Here is an 18465-nt window from a genome sequence, read left to right on the forward strand (position 1 = left end):
ATATTAAATAAGAATAACTCACAATGGACGAAATAAGGTATAACAATGGCTTCAAATAATGGGAATCAACAAGGAAAGAGATAACATAAACAATAACTTCAAGTAATGATAATCAATAATGAAAGAGATAACACGAACAATAACTTCAAATAATGATAATCAACAATGAAGAGATAACATGTAACAATAATAGAGACAACAAGTTCAACTAAAGCATGGGAGCAATTTATCAATTAGGATGTAGAACAAGTGTTAACGAAATCATTTAAGGTATGTAAGGATAGACTAACACAAGTAAGAATAGATTGACTATGAGAATTTAGAACATGGTACGACAACTCAATTAAATCATGGATAAAGTCTAAGTAACCTAAACTGGTCAAATACCACGTACAACCCCTGTACCCACTCGTCACCTTGCCTACATGGCTTTCACATAGCATAAATGTATCAATCAATACCAATCCTAAGGGGTAGTTCCCCCACACAAATTTAGGCAAGATACTTACCTCAACTAGGCCAATTCAACACTCGAAAATAGTTGTTCCCCTAAAATTCGCCTCCACACGGCTCAAATCTAATCAAAATCGACTTAATATCATCAAACAATGCAAGGGAAATCAATTACAATAGGTAAAGCTATAATCTTTATACTTTTCCTAAAAAGTCAACAAAAGTCAATCTGGGGCCCGCCCGGTCAAAACCCGGGTCCAATGGTAGATTCCAACTACCCATGACCCCACGAGTTCATATATGTGATTAGTTTCAAAATTCGGGTCCAAATCGACTCTCAAAACTTAAATTCTTATTTTTCAAAAACTTAGCAAAGTTTCACAAATTTTCACTTTGATTCACATGATTTTGATACTAAAATCTAAGATATATTGATGGAATATGATTAGAAATAGATTAGAATCACTTACTCAAACTTTATAGTTGAAAATTCCCTCTCCAAATCACCTCCTACCGAGTCTAGGGTTCAAAAATGATAGAATATTTTCAAAACTCTCATCTCCCAGCCCTTTGTACCAGCTGCAGATGTCGCATTTATGACACAGGGTTCGCATTTGTGAACCCTCGCAATTGCGGACCAGGGCTCGCATTTGCGAACCCTGACAGCCTCAGTCAACATCGCATTTGCGATAAAGGCTTCGCAATTGCGAAGCTGAGAACTCGCAAAAGCGAACAAATGGTTGCAAATGCGAACTGGACAAAAATCCTACTGACTTCGCAAATGCGAAGGGGAAGTCGCAATTGCGACATCTGTGCCCCCACTGTCACCTTTGAAATTGTGAGGCTGGTGCTCGCAATTGCAATAATTGAGCACCGGCAACACCAACAACACATTTTCAGTTCAAAACCATTTCGATACATGTCCGAAACTCATCCGAGCCCTCGGGGCTCCAAACCAAACATCCATACAAGTCTAAAAATATCATACAAACTCGCTCGCGCGATCAAAACACAAAAATAACATCTAAACTACGTATTGAACCCTAAAACACATGAATTTCAAAGTAAAGTTCAAGAATCTCTAGAATTACAACTAAATGTCCGAATCCTATCAAATTAACTCCAAATGATACCAAATTTTGCAGACAAGTTCTAAATACCATAACGTACTTATTCAAAGTCCCAAAATCAAATTTCGAGCTCGATAGCTAAAAATCAACCTACGGACTTCCGAAATCAATTTCGGGCATACGCCCAAGTCCGAAATCACGATACGAAGCTATCGGAACCATCAAAATATCATTCCGGTGTCGTTTTTATAAAAGTCAAAGTTTGGTCAATATTTCTAATTTAAACCTCTAAGTCAAGAATCAAAAGGTCTAAATCTATCAGAAAGCTTTCCCGAACGAAACCAACCGACCTCGCAAGTTATAAAATCATAAACACACATGTGTGAAGCATAAAAAGAGGTAACACGACGCAATTACACAAAAAACCACGGGAGATTATTACTACCTAAGAAAAATAAAAGGTATATTTTTGTATTTTCCATTTTGTATTTATTTTTTATTTTTGTTAGACTTTAATCCCTCAATAAACAGTCTAAAATATCCATCGTCAGGAAAAGTCCAATATTTTCCTTTTTTTTATGTCCGATTTGTTTTTGTTTTCAATGATTTTTTCAATTAAAGTAACGCAACTACAATAACATAGAATATCACCCAAACAATCTCCTACCCCACACTTAAAATTATGTATTATCCCTAATGCACACTATAACTAATAAAAGGATAAAAATAAACTCCCTGGTAGGCCAAATGCCGAAATATTAGTAGCTCATGGGGTACTCAGACTTCTCCGTGTATGGGCCTTTGTGCGAGCTCTCCACACTTAGTTACAGCCCTCTAGCTTGATGTTGCATTCTTTCAATGGCTTTGCTTCTCTTGATCCTACAAAATAAAAAAACTACACTACAAAAAAAAAATAACACAACAGAAAAGGTAAACAACAACAACAACAACAACTACCCAGTAAAATCCCATTAATGGGGTCTGGGGAGGGTAGTGTGTACGCAGACCTTACCCCTACCCCGAAGGAGTAGAGAGGCTGTTTCCGAAAGACCCTCGGCTCAAAAAAACAAAAAGACAAAAGGATAAAAAGGAGACAATATTAGTATCACAACAACAATCATAGGAAAAATAGGAACACCATGAAATCCAGAAGAAAGATGCAAAGCAAAGGGAGACAATATTAGTAACACCACAACAATTATAAGAAAAATAAGAACACCATGAAATCTAGAAGAAAGATGCAAAGCAAAAGCGATAGCTAGTAAATAGGACCTGCACTGAAAAACGAAATAGTAAGACACAACATTGCCACTAGCTATCTTAGACAAAAACCTTACATGGCTAGTCCCACAATAGTACGAAGTAAGGCACGACTCAACTATCTCCTAACCTACAACCCTAATACTCGACCTCCACATCTTCCTATCAAGTGTCATGACCTCGGAAATCTGGAGCCCCATCATATCCTGCCTGATCACCTCTCCCCAATACTTCTTAGGCCGCCCTCTACCTCTTCTCGTGCCCTCCACAACTAGCCGCTCACACCTCCGTACCGGAGCATCTGGGCTTCTCCTCTAAACATGTCCGAACCATCTAAGCCTCGCTTCCCGCATCTTGTTATCAATGGGAGCCACGTGTACCTTTTACCGAATATCATCATTCCTAATCTTATCTATCCTAGTGTGCCCGCACATCCACCGCAACATCCTCATTTCTGCTACTTTCATCTTCTGGATATGTGAGTTCTTAACAGGCCAACACTCAGCCCCATACATCATGGCTGATCTAACCACCGCTTTATAGAACTTACCTTTGAGTATCGGTGGCACTCTCTTGTCACACAGGACTCCAGATGCTAACCTCCACTTCATCCATCCTACCCCAATACGGTGTGTTACATCCTCGTCGATCTCCCCTCCCCCCTGGATAACCGAACCAAGGTACTTGAAGCTGCCTCTACTCGGGATGACCTGCGAATCAAGCCTCACATCCACGCCCACTTCCCATGGCTCAGCGCTGAACTTACACTCCAGATATTCCGTCTTCGTCCTGCTCAGCTTGAAACCCTTAGACTCAAGAGCCTGTCTCCAAACCTCCAGCCTCTCATTAACACCGGCTCGCGACTCATCAATCAGAACTATGTCATCGGCGAGTAGCATGCACCATGGCACATCCCCTTGAATATGGTGTGTTAACGCATCCATCACCAGGGCGAATAAGAACGGACTGAGCGCAGAACCTTGGTGTAACCCCATTACAACCGGAAAATGCTCAGAGTCGCCTTCTACTGTCCTAACCCGAGTCTTAGCCCCATCATACATGTCCTTAATCGCCATAATGTAGGGAACCGACATACCTTTTACCTCCAGGCATCTCCAGAGAACTTTTCTAGGAACCTTGTCATACGCTTTCTCTAGGTCAATAAACACCATGTGCAGATCCTTCTTCCTCTCTCTGTACAGTTCAACCAACCTTCTAACAAGGTGTATAGCTTCTGTAGTCGAACGACCCGGCATGAACCCGAACTGGTTGTCGGATACAGACATTGTCATCCTCACCCTCGTTTCAACCACCCACTCCCATACTTTCATGGTATGACTCAGTAATTTGATACACCTATAATTGTTACAACTATGGATATCACATTTGTTCTTATACAATGGAACCACCGTACTCCACCTCTACTCATCTGGCATCCTCTTCACCTTAAAAATAACATTAAACAACCTAGTCAACCACTCCAAACCTGCTCTCCCCACACACTTCCAAAATTCCACTGGAATCTCGTCTGGCCCGGTCACTCTACCCCTACTCATCTTACGCATAGCTCCTACGACCTCCTACGACCTCCTCAACCTCGATACGCCTCCAGTACCCAAAGTCACGGTGACTCTCGGAATGCTCCAATTTGCCTAACACAATATCCAGATCCCCTTCTTCATTCAGAAGTTTATAAAAGTAAGTCTGCCATCTCCTCTTAATCTGGGCATCTTCCATCAATACTCTACCATCTTCGTCCTTGATGTATCTCACTTGGTCCAAATCCTGAGCCTTCCTCTCTCTCAACTTGGCCAGCCAGAATAACTTCTCCCCATCTTTTTTCCCAATTCCTCGTACATACGATCATAAGCCGTAGTCTTAGCCTCCATGACCGCCAGCTTAGCCTCCTTTCTAGCTGCCTTATACCTCTCCATGCACGCTCACCTTTCCTCCTCACTTATGCTCCCCACTAACTTCAGGTACGCCGCCTTCTTTGCTTCCACTTTACCTTGGACTACTTCATTCCACCACTAGTCTCCTCTGTGCCCACCAAAGACGCCCGTTGAGACCCCTAACACCTCTCTCGCAGCCTCCCTAATACAGTTTGTTGTCGCTGACCACATAGTGCTTGAGTCACCACTGCTCCTCCAAGCCCCCACAGTCGACAACCTCCCCTCCAATGCTTAGGCTTTATCCTTAGTTAAGGTAAACAAATAAAAATAAAATAAAAGAGAACAATAAAGTTAGGTTGCCTCCCAATAAGCACCTTGGTTAACGTCGTGGCATGACGTGAACTACTTTTTGCCTCCACCTAGAGCTTATGAATTGAATCCCCAATTTAGACTCAAGCTTATGATTATTCTCTTGGGGCGGTACAAAATCTTGTAAGCCAAAAACTAATTAATGAGGATGCGTGCCCGAATGGCCACCAGATGTACCTGCCTCACTACCTGCACAATTAGTGTAGCATGAGTACGTAAATCAACGCATACCTAGTAAGTATCTAGTCTAACCTCGAAGAAGTAGTGACGAGGGGTCGATATCCACACTTGCTAGTGGTCAATAAATAAAGTTCAAGAATTATAAATAGACATGAAATACAACAGTAACAATGGAATATGAAACGATAAATAACATGATCCTTTAACATAATTGTCATGCCCCGAACTTGGGGAGTGTGACCGGCGCTCAACCGAGTGAACCCAGTCGAGCAAGCCTATGTTACATCAACCTCTCATCATAACTCATGCCTGATTTATCAAAACATAATTAGATCATGACTTTCATACTGAATACAACAACAACAACCCAGTATAATCCCACTAGTGGGGACTGGGGAGGGTAGTGTGTACGCAGACCTTACCCCTATCCTGGGTAGAGAGGCTGTTTCCGATAGACCCTCGTCTCCCTCCCTCCAAGAACTCCCCACCTTGCTCTTGGGGTGACTCGAACTCACAACCTCTTGGTTGGAAGTGGAAGGGGCTCACCACTAGAGCAACATACTCTTGCCAAACTTTCATATTGAATACATTTGCCTCAATGGCCCATAATTGGTTTTTTCTTTTCTTTTCTCTCGTGATGGGCACATAGCTTCATAAATATATGTGAATATAAATACATGACGAAACTCAAAACTTAGGTACATGACCCACAGTGTACATGGAGCTTCTATGACAATAGATACCTAAGTACATAAAACCAACTAGACTCAAATGCCCACTGGAATTGTAGCTGGCTCACCATAATCTGTTGCGCAGAAGATCCTTATCAAACATCCATATCATCCTGTAGAAGTATACCCGCATCCATTAAAAGATGCAGCGCCCCCGGCAAAAGGGACATGAGTACATGTGGAATAGTACTCGCATGTAAGGCAAACAGAACAACATGTTAAATCATGGTAATTCAAATAAGAGGCATACGAAGTACATCAAGAACTATAAAATATCCCATAGATTCACATTTCAAGTCTCGTTATGCTTACATCATTTTAAACTTCATTTAGGATTAACTGAGCCATATGTACTATGCGTGGAATACATAATATAAAGTAATTGAAACAACATGTACAAACAAGGCCAATGAAAGTGTCACCTAATGCCTGCGTTAACAATGCGTCTCACTAGACCGTCCATATCTCTCTCGTATCTTACACATATACATTTCACTTGTGCGTTTCATAGATCGTTTACATTATTCACTTACGCAATACACCTGTGCATTTCATAGACCATTCGCAGTGTTTACTTACATAATACACCTGTGCGTTTCATAGACCGTTCACAGTATCACCTATACAATACACCTGTGCGTTTCATAGACCGTTCATAGTATCACCTATACAATACACCTGTGCGTTTCATAGACCGTTCACAATATCACCTATATAATACACCTGTGCATTTCATAGACCGTTCACAGTATCACCTATACAATACACCTGTGCGTTTCATAGACCGTTCACAGGATTACACATACAATACAAATACACTTGTGCATTTCATAGACCATTCACAGTGTTTACTTACACAATACACCTGTGCGTTTCATAGACCATTCATAGGATTACATATACAATACACCTATGCATTTCATAGACCATCCATAGGGTTCACATAACACCTCATAATTCTCATTTAGGCAACGACCACATTTCAAGTTCATGCTATCACTTACTTGTACTTGCCATGGGTGATCATAGAACATTAAGAACATTTAAAATATTTAGGAACACTACAGCCTTTCCTCATGAGGGTGTAGGAGCTTATAACACATTGGGAACATAAGTACAAATACGTTCATCTCATAACCTTTCACACCATATATCACTTCACAATTACTTTCAACTACTTACAACATCATTATTTCATTGGCTCCCTTGGCCATACATATTATTCTTCATTCAAGGCACTGTGGCCGTAAATCATATTCCATACTTTCATTTCTTTAATTTCAAGGATTATCATCACAAACATCATCATATAGAATACTCTTGAAATATATTTTCCCCAAAAGGGCAATACACAATCTCAACTGATGAATATGTAAGAACTCAAAACATATTGGAAATACCTACCAAGCATAGCATTAGTTAGAACAACCATATTTGGACATGACTCGAGTACATAAGCTTTTGGATGATTCTATTTTCGGAGTCAATTTGGAATAGTTGAATCAAGGCTCATTTCATAACCTTTCTCACATTATTTCATTTCATTGACACCATTGGCCACAAGTATAATTTTCACTCTTGGCATGTTGGCCATACTTTATATCCCCAATTCACTTATTTACTTCCAACCATCTTTATAGATTATCAACAATAAGACTTTTCCAATAAAGACTTTAGGTACACATATGAGCAATTAAGAGTCTTAAGCATATTGAGATTTTATCACACAATTTGGCATCATAGCCTTCATATGAAAGATGACTCAAAGACATAGCATTTTAATACACATATCATTCTTGAACACATTCCCAAAGGATAACATAATGTGATAGTAACATTCAGAACACGTTTTGAATACATAATTCTCGACACTTTGCTTATTCGGGACAATCGAGTTTATTGGGGACAACTCGGAACATAGAATAAGGAACTTGGGACAACCATACTTGGAACTTACGGGAACATCGGGTAATTCAATTCTAAGAGAGAAAGTTTAGCCAACATACCTCGCTTTGAGCTTTCCTTAAATTACTACAACATTTCAGAAATTCTAGCAATCCCAATCTATTTTGAGACATAACAAAATTGAACACATAATTAGGAAGATATTCATGGTCTCAACTCATTTGAGCATTTTATCAAACACTAGGTGTGCAAAATTAACTACAAGGTTCTTCTACAAGATTTCCTTCACTTCACAACCCAATCTTTACTTATTTGAGCTCAACTATCTTCCCACAAACCTTATTGGTACAAGCATTTATACATAATACTCTTACACCCAAGAATTATACTTCTCATAACCTACTTTTAATCCAAATCCCGAAATTTAGGGCTAGGGAGTAGAATCTTACCTATTAAGAATTGATGAACAAAACACTTGAGCTTCTTCCTCTCTCTAGAACACTCTCACTTCTCTCTAAAAATATCAGGTTTTAGCTCAAGAAATGACTTAACCCCTCTCTCTACCCAGACTTGGGGGTATTAAATGGGCTCCTATGTGCACGGCCGCGCACCTGGGCAAGTGGCCGCGCACACAAGGCAGAAACTCCCAAATATGCGCGGCCGTGCATCTGGGCGTGCATATGACATGGGTCCAGTAAAATAGCCATAACTTTCTGTAGAAATATCCAAATGATGAAATGTTTGATGCGTTAGAAACTAGACTCAAAGAAATTTAATTTTATATGTAGATCACCACCTAAGTCATTATATTGAAGGAGTTATATTCATTTGAAGTTTGGTCTTCTGCCAATTGAAACATCCTTTCCACTTAATGTATCTAACTTGTTCCACACAAGTTCTTGCCATTCACAAAACTATTTAATATGTTCCAACACACCTTAAACATACATTATCAATTCAAAATGATGTGTCTCTATCCCATAGGTCTCCTTTACTCAAATACGTTATTCCCAAATACCGTTGGCGTACTTTAAAATCTTAAATCATTAGGAAATTTTAACGGGGCTTTACAATAATGATAGTTTAAAATCCCCAAATATCATGTGCTAGATAAATAAATATGAGCCATCAACTAAATATCAAATCTCATGTCAAGAAGGAAATGACATGTATATTCTGACTCCTAGAGATATTACGCACGAGTTTTGTCGAGGTCGTGCGGCCTGATCCATAATAATCGTGTACATACACTACTGAGGTCGTACGACCCGATCCATGGATGCATCTCAAATATACAGCCGAGGCGTACGACCCGATCCACTAGAATAAAGAAACTCTTCGAACTACGAGTCAAATAATTTTAGCACAAGGATGGGCACATAAAAAAAGCATAATTTTAACAACAATCAAGTATTCCGCCAAAGCTAAAGGTAATGAAACTCGGCCTAACATAATACTTAATCAAATTTCAATTATAAATTTAAGTAATTAAACTAACAAGTGGATTTCAAATAATACAAATATTGTATGATAAAATCCTAAGTCTACCCGGACATAAACATGATTTTAGCTATGTACGGAATTTCGTCACCTCGTGCGTACGTAGCACCTATAACTTGTAGCAAATAAAAATTTAAGCAACTACGGGGATAATTCCTTCTTACAAGATTAGGCAAAAGACTTACCTTGCTTTCAAGTTCACTACTTGGCTCTCCAGTCTCACTAATGGCCTTAAATCAATGTTGAGCAATACGAAACTAGCCAAAGGTCATACAAACTAATCAATATATGCCCAAAAGTTTATAATTTAACTATTAGAGTAATTTCTCAACATAATTTGGAAAGTTCATATAAGTCACCCCTAGGCCCACGTGCCCAGATTTCGGAAATTTTCATAGATAAATGCTACCCATGACCTTACGAACTCAAATGTATAATTTATACTCAATTCCATAATCAATTTCGTGGCCAAATTCCATTTTTACTAAACCTTAGGTTTTTCAACATAACCCCATAATTTCTATGTTAAAATCTACCCATAATCTATGTATTAAACTCACATTAGGTAGAAATCACTTACCTTAAAATGCTAGGTGAAAATCCATCTCCAAGAAGCTCTAATTTCGGCCAAGAGAAGTGAGAAATGAAAAAGAATAACCTAAGTCCCGATTTTAAAACAAGATTCTGCCCATCGACCCTTATTCATGATCGCGGAAGTCCCCTCACGATCGCGAAGGCAAAAGCTTCCAACGCCGAGAAAAGCCTCTTCGCGAACAAGACCAGGCCTCCGTGATTGCGAAGGTCAACCTGACCAACCCTTCGCAAACGCGGTTAGCCTTTTGCGAATGCGAGTATGCTGTCGTGAACGCAAACACTGGCCCATAAGCTCTGCGATCATGAGCCTACTATTGCGAACGCGTAGCACAAATATCCTCCAGCCCCAAATCCTTCATCATGAACGCGATACACCTTCCGCATTCGCCAAGAAGGAAACCAGTACCAGCAAAATCTGCCACTTTGTTCTTAGCTTTGGGTGGTCCGAAACACACCCGAGCCACCGTCCAAATGCACCAACAAGTCCATAAATATAATATGGACTTTCTTGAAGTCTGGAACATATAAAACAACATTGAAACCAAGAATTGCACCTCAAAACCAAATTAATTAATCTTTGAACTTCAAACTTCTTCCAACTAGTTCTGAATGTGACGAATCATACTTAGACAACTCGGAATGAAGCCAAATTTTATGCACAGGTTATAAATCACTATACGATCCTATTCCAAGGCTCGGAATCTCAAACGGATATCGATAACACCAAAGTATATTTCAAACTAAACTTAGAAAACTCTAAAACCTTCAAGACGCCAACTTTCAACAATAAGCGCCGAAACGCTTCCGGATCACCTGAATCTTGATCCGAATACACGCCCAAGTCCAAAATTATTATACGAATCTATTGGAACCTTAAAATCCCAGTTCCATGTTTGTTTACTCAAAGTGTTTACTCAAATCAAACTTGGCCACCTTAGGCCACTATTATGGAACTAAGTGTTCTGAATTCAACCTGAACCCTTCCAAAACCAAACCAATCATCCCCACAAGTCATAAAACAATAAAATAACATATGAAAAGTCTTAAATAGGGGAATGAGAATCTAGAAAGCAAAATGACTGGTTGGATTGTTACAGTAAGGATTTATTCGCATTTCACCGTCCGAACACAATGTAGAGAAGTGCTTGGAATGTGGTGTAATGTGATCAAATATATGAAATTCAATATTTTCAACCTCCTCAACAAAACTCACATTGCAACCAACTAAATTTGTATCTTCATTGATCTTTGCTGACTCTAGCATTACTTCCTTAACATCGGCATCCTCATGTTTTAGTTGGTTAGATTGTTGGTGTTCTACTCTGACTTCCTCCATTAGTACCTCAGTTTTTGCCTTTGATGCACACTATTCTTGACTACTATCCATAATATTATCTTGTTGAACATTAAAAGCTTCAACTAGTTGACTCACTTGAGCCTCCAAATTGTGAATAGTTGCCTCTTGTCTTTGCATATGCGGGTGTTTCTCATTATTTTGTTCCAGAAAGCACTTTAACATATCCTTGATCTCCTTCAGGTAAGCTTCCTCTAGTTCTATGTTCCTATTAACTTCACAAGAAAAAGTAGAACCATCATAATAAGAGATTGGGGAAGGATAAGAAATATAAGCACAACCATAAAAATGACTATCTTGACCACCCCACATATCACACACATTCCGCACATAAGATTGATTTGGTGCACATAACTCTCTCGTGGGAACAGTTTGATAATTTTTTCACAGGTGATTTTCTCCACAATATGCATAAGGAAGATCATAAGTAGAATTATTAACACATAAACTCCTATGATTACAAGATGTCATGTTTCTCAAATAAAAAATTAAAATAAATTAAATTAAAAGTTCAAACTTGAAACCAAGTAATATTTACAGCTACAACTATTTCGTTAGTTCCCCGGCAACGACGCTAAAATTTGATCATGCTCAACTATGCCTAATAAAAGAACTAAGCGGTCGGTTCAAATATAACCCAATCTAAGAGTCCGAAGTCGAATCCCACAGAGATTTAAGGTTTAGCTACAACTAGTCGTTTCACTAAGAAAACAAGTTTGAACAAACTCTGAAGTATAATATTAGTATACTTATGTCTAACTAATTAAGTAACAAACTAAAGTAGTAAATTATCAACTAAAGATACTAAGGATTGGAGACAAGATTGGAAAAGCCTAGAGTTATGATTTTCTCAATTGTTGCAATCCTCCCCGCTACATCTCCTACAATTTTGCCTAAGTATTCTCTACTGATCATGAGCACTCAACACATTCTCTCTGGATCAACTACAATAACTTACTAGTCATATTTTCTCAAATTACGCTAGCTCACACTTTCTCACAGCTCACTACGATCACGTCAAAGCTTTGTTATCTTTAATCCCGCTTTTAAACTCGCTGTATTGATCTCTCATATACCTTGGAAGTGAAGTTGTTCAACAACATCCTAAATATTCACTCTTTCTCAAGAAATACATAATAAATAGGCACAATCAATTGAGAGCTCTTTAATTAACTAAAATAAGCACGTAGTTGAACAAGTAGGAAAATTCAAAGGCAAAATTATAGTAGAATGTAACGAGAATTCATCCTTCAAAAGGTTCATTCAAAATCTAGATAATAAAATTAGCTAATCATAGTAATGCCAACAATCACGTTAATAATCGAAAGCATTAATCTACGAACTAAAGAAGAACGAAAGAAAAACTCTTGTGATCCGGTACTTGCAATTCGTCTAGCTGTATTGTGCCTCCAAAATAATGTGTCTCCCTTTCTTAGAGATGTTTAACGAGTATTTATAGGCTAAGGTCGAAGTCTCCAAGTCCAAATTTCATAAGGAAACACTTTATTATCGGAGTAGGGGGACTAGGCCTTTAAGCTCGCAAGGCCTGGTCTGGAGCATGCCATAAGCCAAGTGAGGTGAGGCCTGGAGCGAGGTAGCCTCTTGCCATAAGCCAGGCGAGGCGAGGTCTGGGGAGAGATGGAAACTTTCCTTGGACCCAGCAAGGTTTGGTCTATGGCCAGGTCTCTTCCGTGCCTTGCACCGATCTTCCTTTCATGCTCTATTCTTCTATTTTTAACACTATTTTGTGCAACTTTTATTCCTCTATGCATTCCAATGATCCTACACATAAAAACTACTCAATTAATCTCAAACATAGCACGAATCATTATAAATTTCAAGTAAAGCACATGGCAAATGACGATAAAAATATAACATATTGGCATATGAGTACAATCGACCCTACATACTCAATAAGTATCAAGACTAACCTTAATAAAGTAGTGGTGAGGTTTAGTCAGAAGATACTCACTTTATATAACCTGTGCAGCTCATAAGCAAATACAATAACAGAGAAATAGCCAAGTGACAACCAAGGAATATCAGCTATCAATAATAAGGTGCTCAATCAAAAAAGAAGGTAATAAGCATGCTTTTCCAAATAACTGGATCAAAGCATATACAAATGCACTAAATTCGTATATAAAGGAGATTTAAACCAAGCGGCTTTAACTCGAAACACTTTACATGAATGTAGAGTGTCTACGCATGATGAAGACTCAATTTCACATCAGTTCTCAATAAATACGGATGCTCCTATATGAGTCTAAAATGTCTATGCATGATGACGCAACATATACATTAATCTAACACCCTCCAAGTGTCCAAAAATCCACTAACAAGTCCCATATATATGTAAAATGCATGAATATGCATATGTCAAATGATTGTAATAGAGGCATCAAGTAGCATATTTAGAAGATATGCACAGAAAGCATATAGAATGCATGATATGACATAAAAGATTCACTTAAGTAATAAAAGCTTTCACCTTTACACCCAACTCATCAACCAATACCATCATAATCTGACACTCGTTAGTGTCTCACAAACTCTATGTGTATGCCACCAAGAGAGAAAACTGGAGGGTGACCTAGGGGGATGGATCCAAATCCACATGCTGTACGGCAGAAACCTCGTGCCATGACAATAATTACACGACATAAACCTCGTACCATAACAATATCAATTCTCTCATAATGTCCAAATGTACCATAATCATATCAGCCTGTTTCAAGATCCTCATCTCCAAGGATGTATAAATATGCTTAAAAAATAACCAGCAAGATACACGAGGACATAATAAATAAAGATGCAGATATTTGTTCATGATATAAAGTATAATTACGGCTAAATCAAGTATATATACAATCTCACGAATACCATATAATTACCAAATAAGAATCTAAATCCTAGACACAATCTCTAACATGAATAATAAAGCTCAATTAGTCACAAAAATAATTTGAAGCATATCATAAGTAGAGCATGTATCAAATCAAGGCATAAATAAGTCTAAAATCTACCCCAAGCATGGTATAACCTTAATGACCACATATACGCTCGCTACCTCACATATACTGTACCACCAAACACATAGCATATAGTTTCATTTTAGAAAACATTCCCTCAAGTCGAGGTTAAGCAAGACACTTACCTTCTCCAGGCTAGTATTCAACCCCTAATCATGCCTTTTCCTTTGTTCTTGACCTCCAATTTCCCAAAACCTAGTCAAATATCGTTCACAAAAGTCAAACAATGCTAAAGGAAGCAATCCTAATTAATAAAGCTTCGATCGTTAAAGAAATTCCAAAAAGTCAACAAAAGTCAACCCAGGACTATATATTCAAAACGGGTCCCGTCAATCCATAACCCCACGAGTCCAAATATGTGATTAGTTCTCAAATTCAAGTCCAAATTGATGTACAAAACCTTAACATACACTCTCTTAAGTTTCAAGTCAAAAACCTATTTTCTACTTTTTAAATCCTTAATTTAGGTGTAATAATCCATGGGTAATCATGTTATATAATCAAAATCGAGTTAGGAACACCTACCCTCATGATTTGGGTGGAATCCCTCTTTAGACATGCCTTCTCCCATTCCCCAAAACTCAATGATGGAGAAAATGAGCAAAAACCAAAATTTTGGACATAAAATACCCATGATAGCAAATAACCCTTTGCAATTGAGACCATCACCTTCACGATCGCGATGCACAAAATGCCAGCCCCCTTTCCTTCTTCGGGATCGCATAGCACTACACGCGATCGTGATACACAACTTCCAGCTCTTCTTCGCGATCGCATTGCCCCTTCCACAATCGTAATTCACAATTTCCTCTGGTGCGTTTTACTCTTCGCAAGCACGCCACTAATCTCCATGATCACGATTCATTAAACTGCTGTAAAACATCTATAGCTGCTATCTGGCCAAAAATGGTCCAAAACTACCCTAAAACTTACCTGAGCCCCCCTGGGGACCTCACCAAACTGTCTCAGAAAGTCCGTATACCCTATACGAATTTATCCAATAGCTCAAACAAAAATAAAAACATCAAAAAGAAGAATCAAAGATCAATCCAAACTATGAAACTTTCTTAAGTTCTTGAATTCCAATTTTTAACTAGATCTGCCGAATTAACCCTGGGCCACCCGTGATTCGAACTGAACATACGTACAAGTCCAAAATTATCATACAAACCTATTGAAGTCTTCAAATCATGAATCCAGGTTCGTTTACCCATAATGTCGACTTTGGTCAACTCTCCTTAACTTAAAACCTCTAGTTGCCAACTAAGTATTCCAAAGTCCCTCTGAACCTCTTGGAACTCGAACCAACCATACATGCGAGTCATAAAACATCGTATGAACTTACTCAAGTCCCAAATCATAGAATGGGATGCTAGAATTAAAAACGACAAGTTGGGTCGTTACATTCTCTCCCACTTATAGATGCGTCCATTCTTGAACATGCCAAGGGTCATTCCGAAGTCGTCAAATAGTTGTATAAACATATCATACACATCCCCATGGGCGATCTCATGTCACATCCATCCATATAAATCCATTAACATATCTTGAATGAATATTCCTCCTTCAACCTTAGCGTATAAGCCTTTAAGCCCAACTTCAATACCCGGAATTTCATCCAAGATCTATTTTTTTGTATATATTCACTGTATCAATCCCAATAACCTGCCTCAAGTCATAAATTTATTTCCAATATGTAACCACATGATATATACCATAACTTATATACCTATAACAATATCTTCTGACCACAATAATTGATCATTACCAAACCCAATACCAGCAAAAATAGCCCATCTCAAATAGATCCATTTTCCAAGTCTTCGTAACACTTGTAATGATGAAAGAAACCTGTAGAAAATTATAACCACCCATCATATATACAAGTCATAGATTCTTCTCATCCGGTAAGAACCATTGCTTGTTCTAGGTTACCTAAAAGCATTCTTCTCCCAAATATACCTTATCCAAAATCGATCGCGCTAATTGTAGGTTTGTAATTAACTCATGTAGTGCAAGTTACTCGATCAATAAGTCACATCCAATTCCACGTGGAACCTCAACCGTCATGGTTTGTGCACCATACAAGTAATAACCCAAATATGATAAATCCGTGAAAAGGCAACTTATCACCTAATGACTCCCCATGTCTGTGATGTTCTTTCTCAACAAGTTTATGAGTATCTATACAAATTAATGCATTTGTCTATTATGCAACAATTAAATAAACTCAACCTAACTCAACCCACGCGCCTAAACCACCCGTCATAACTATCACAATTTGTAATGACCCGACCGGTTATTTTATGTATTAGAGTCTCGTTCCCCTATTTGATACTTTTCGTATGTTTGATTGTTGTTTTGTGACTTTCGGGGGATGGTTGGTTTGGTTTTGAGAAGGTTTGAGAGTGAGTAGGAACACTTAGTCTTATTTTTTGGAAGCTTAAGTTGCTAGAGTTGACCAAGGTTTGACTTTTGAGTAAACGACCTCGGATTGGTAATTTGATTCGTTCCAATATGTTTGTATAGTGATTATGGACTTGGACGTATGTTCGAATTTGGAGGTCCCTAGGAGGTTTTAACTCTATTTGCAAAAAGTTGGCAATTTGGAAAATTTGAGAGATTGTATGTTTGACCGTTAGTTAACTTTGATGTTATTGGACTCCGATTGGTGTTCTGAGACCTTGGATAGGTCCACATGGTTGAAAGGAACATGTGTGCTAAAGTTTGGTTAAGATCCTAAGTGTTTAAGTTAGAATCAGACGCTTGGTTGGAATTTTTGAAGTTTATGAACTTAAGAGAAACTCTATTCGGTTTGAGCCTCGATTATTTATTGTGATGTTTCCCGATGTGTTTTGAGGCCTTTGAAAGATCTAGGTAGTGCTTATGGACTTGTTGGTGTGGTTGGATGGGGTCCCAAGTGTCTTGAGTGATTTTTCACGTTCAAAGCGAGTTTTGCATAAGTTGGCAGTGTCAGGTCCATTTAGTGACCTATTTCACCGAGTGCAGTATGGCTCTGCAGCACACACATCCATTTCACAATTGCTGAGGAGTTTTGGACTGATCAATTTCATAGTGAGTTTTGTGGACCGTAGAATGGATATGTGGGAAACATATTGATTTCGCGATGGCTGAAGAGTTGGGACTGTTTTGCTTCATGATGGGTTTCATGGACCGCAAAATAGTAATGCAGTCCACATAGTGCATTTCGCGGTACTGGGCAGTTTTTGGCGTGGACTATCAAAGGCCGAATTTTGTGATATCTTATTTCATTTCCCAACATTTGGAGCTTATTTGAGGAGTTTGAATCTAGGTTTCACACACAAACTTGGTGTAAGTGATTCTACACTAAATCTATGGAGTTTACAAGGAATTAACATTAGGTCTAACATCAACACATGGATTTAAATAAGAGTACTTGGGATTTTATTCTACAATTTTAGAGAGTGTATTTTTTGGGATTTGGGGGTCGATTTAAACTCAGTTTTGGAATCTAATTACATATATGGACTTGTGGGATTATGGGTAGTCAGGATATACCACTTGGCTCGAGTTTTGACAATGTGGGCATGGGTTAACTTTGTTGTTGTTTGGAGATTTGATTAGAGATTGGAACTTTATTGTTTGGGGTTGACTTCTATCGCATTATTTGACTTTATTAAGTAATATTTGACTAGATTCGTGTAGTTTGGAGGTGGATTTGTGTCACGATCCAAAATCCAACTAGTCATGATGGCACCTAACCCCAATCCGCTAGGTAAGCCAATTAATAATAAACCAATTCCAATGAGATTTATTAAGAGAAGTAATGATAATACAACTGTGCTTTTATACAAAGAATTCCCAAGGACCGGTAGTACAAATCAATAGCTTCTAAGATTTAGAGTTTACAAAGCTGGTATAAAATAAATACATCATGTGTTTCAAATATACATGAACAAATTAATAATTCTAAAGCTACCAATAACAAAAGGCAGCAATGACCGGAACGCAGGTACGTCTTCAATGCTAGCTCCCGTGATACACAACAATATAAACATAAAACATCTGCACGCAAGGTGCATAAATGTAGTATGAGTACAACCGACACCATGTACTCAATAAGTAACAAACCTAACCTTAGGT

Source organism: Nicotiana tomentosiformis, chromosome 8, assembly GCF_000390325.3.
Source record: "Nicotiana tomentosiformis chromosome 8, ASM39032v3, whole genome shotgun sequence".
NCBI classification, from domain to species: domain Eukaryota; kingdom Viridiplantae; phylum Streptophyta; class Magnoliopsida; order Solanales; family Solanaceae; genus Nicotiana; species Nicotiana tomentosiformis.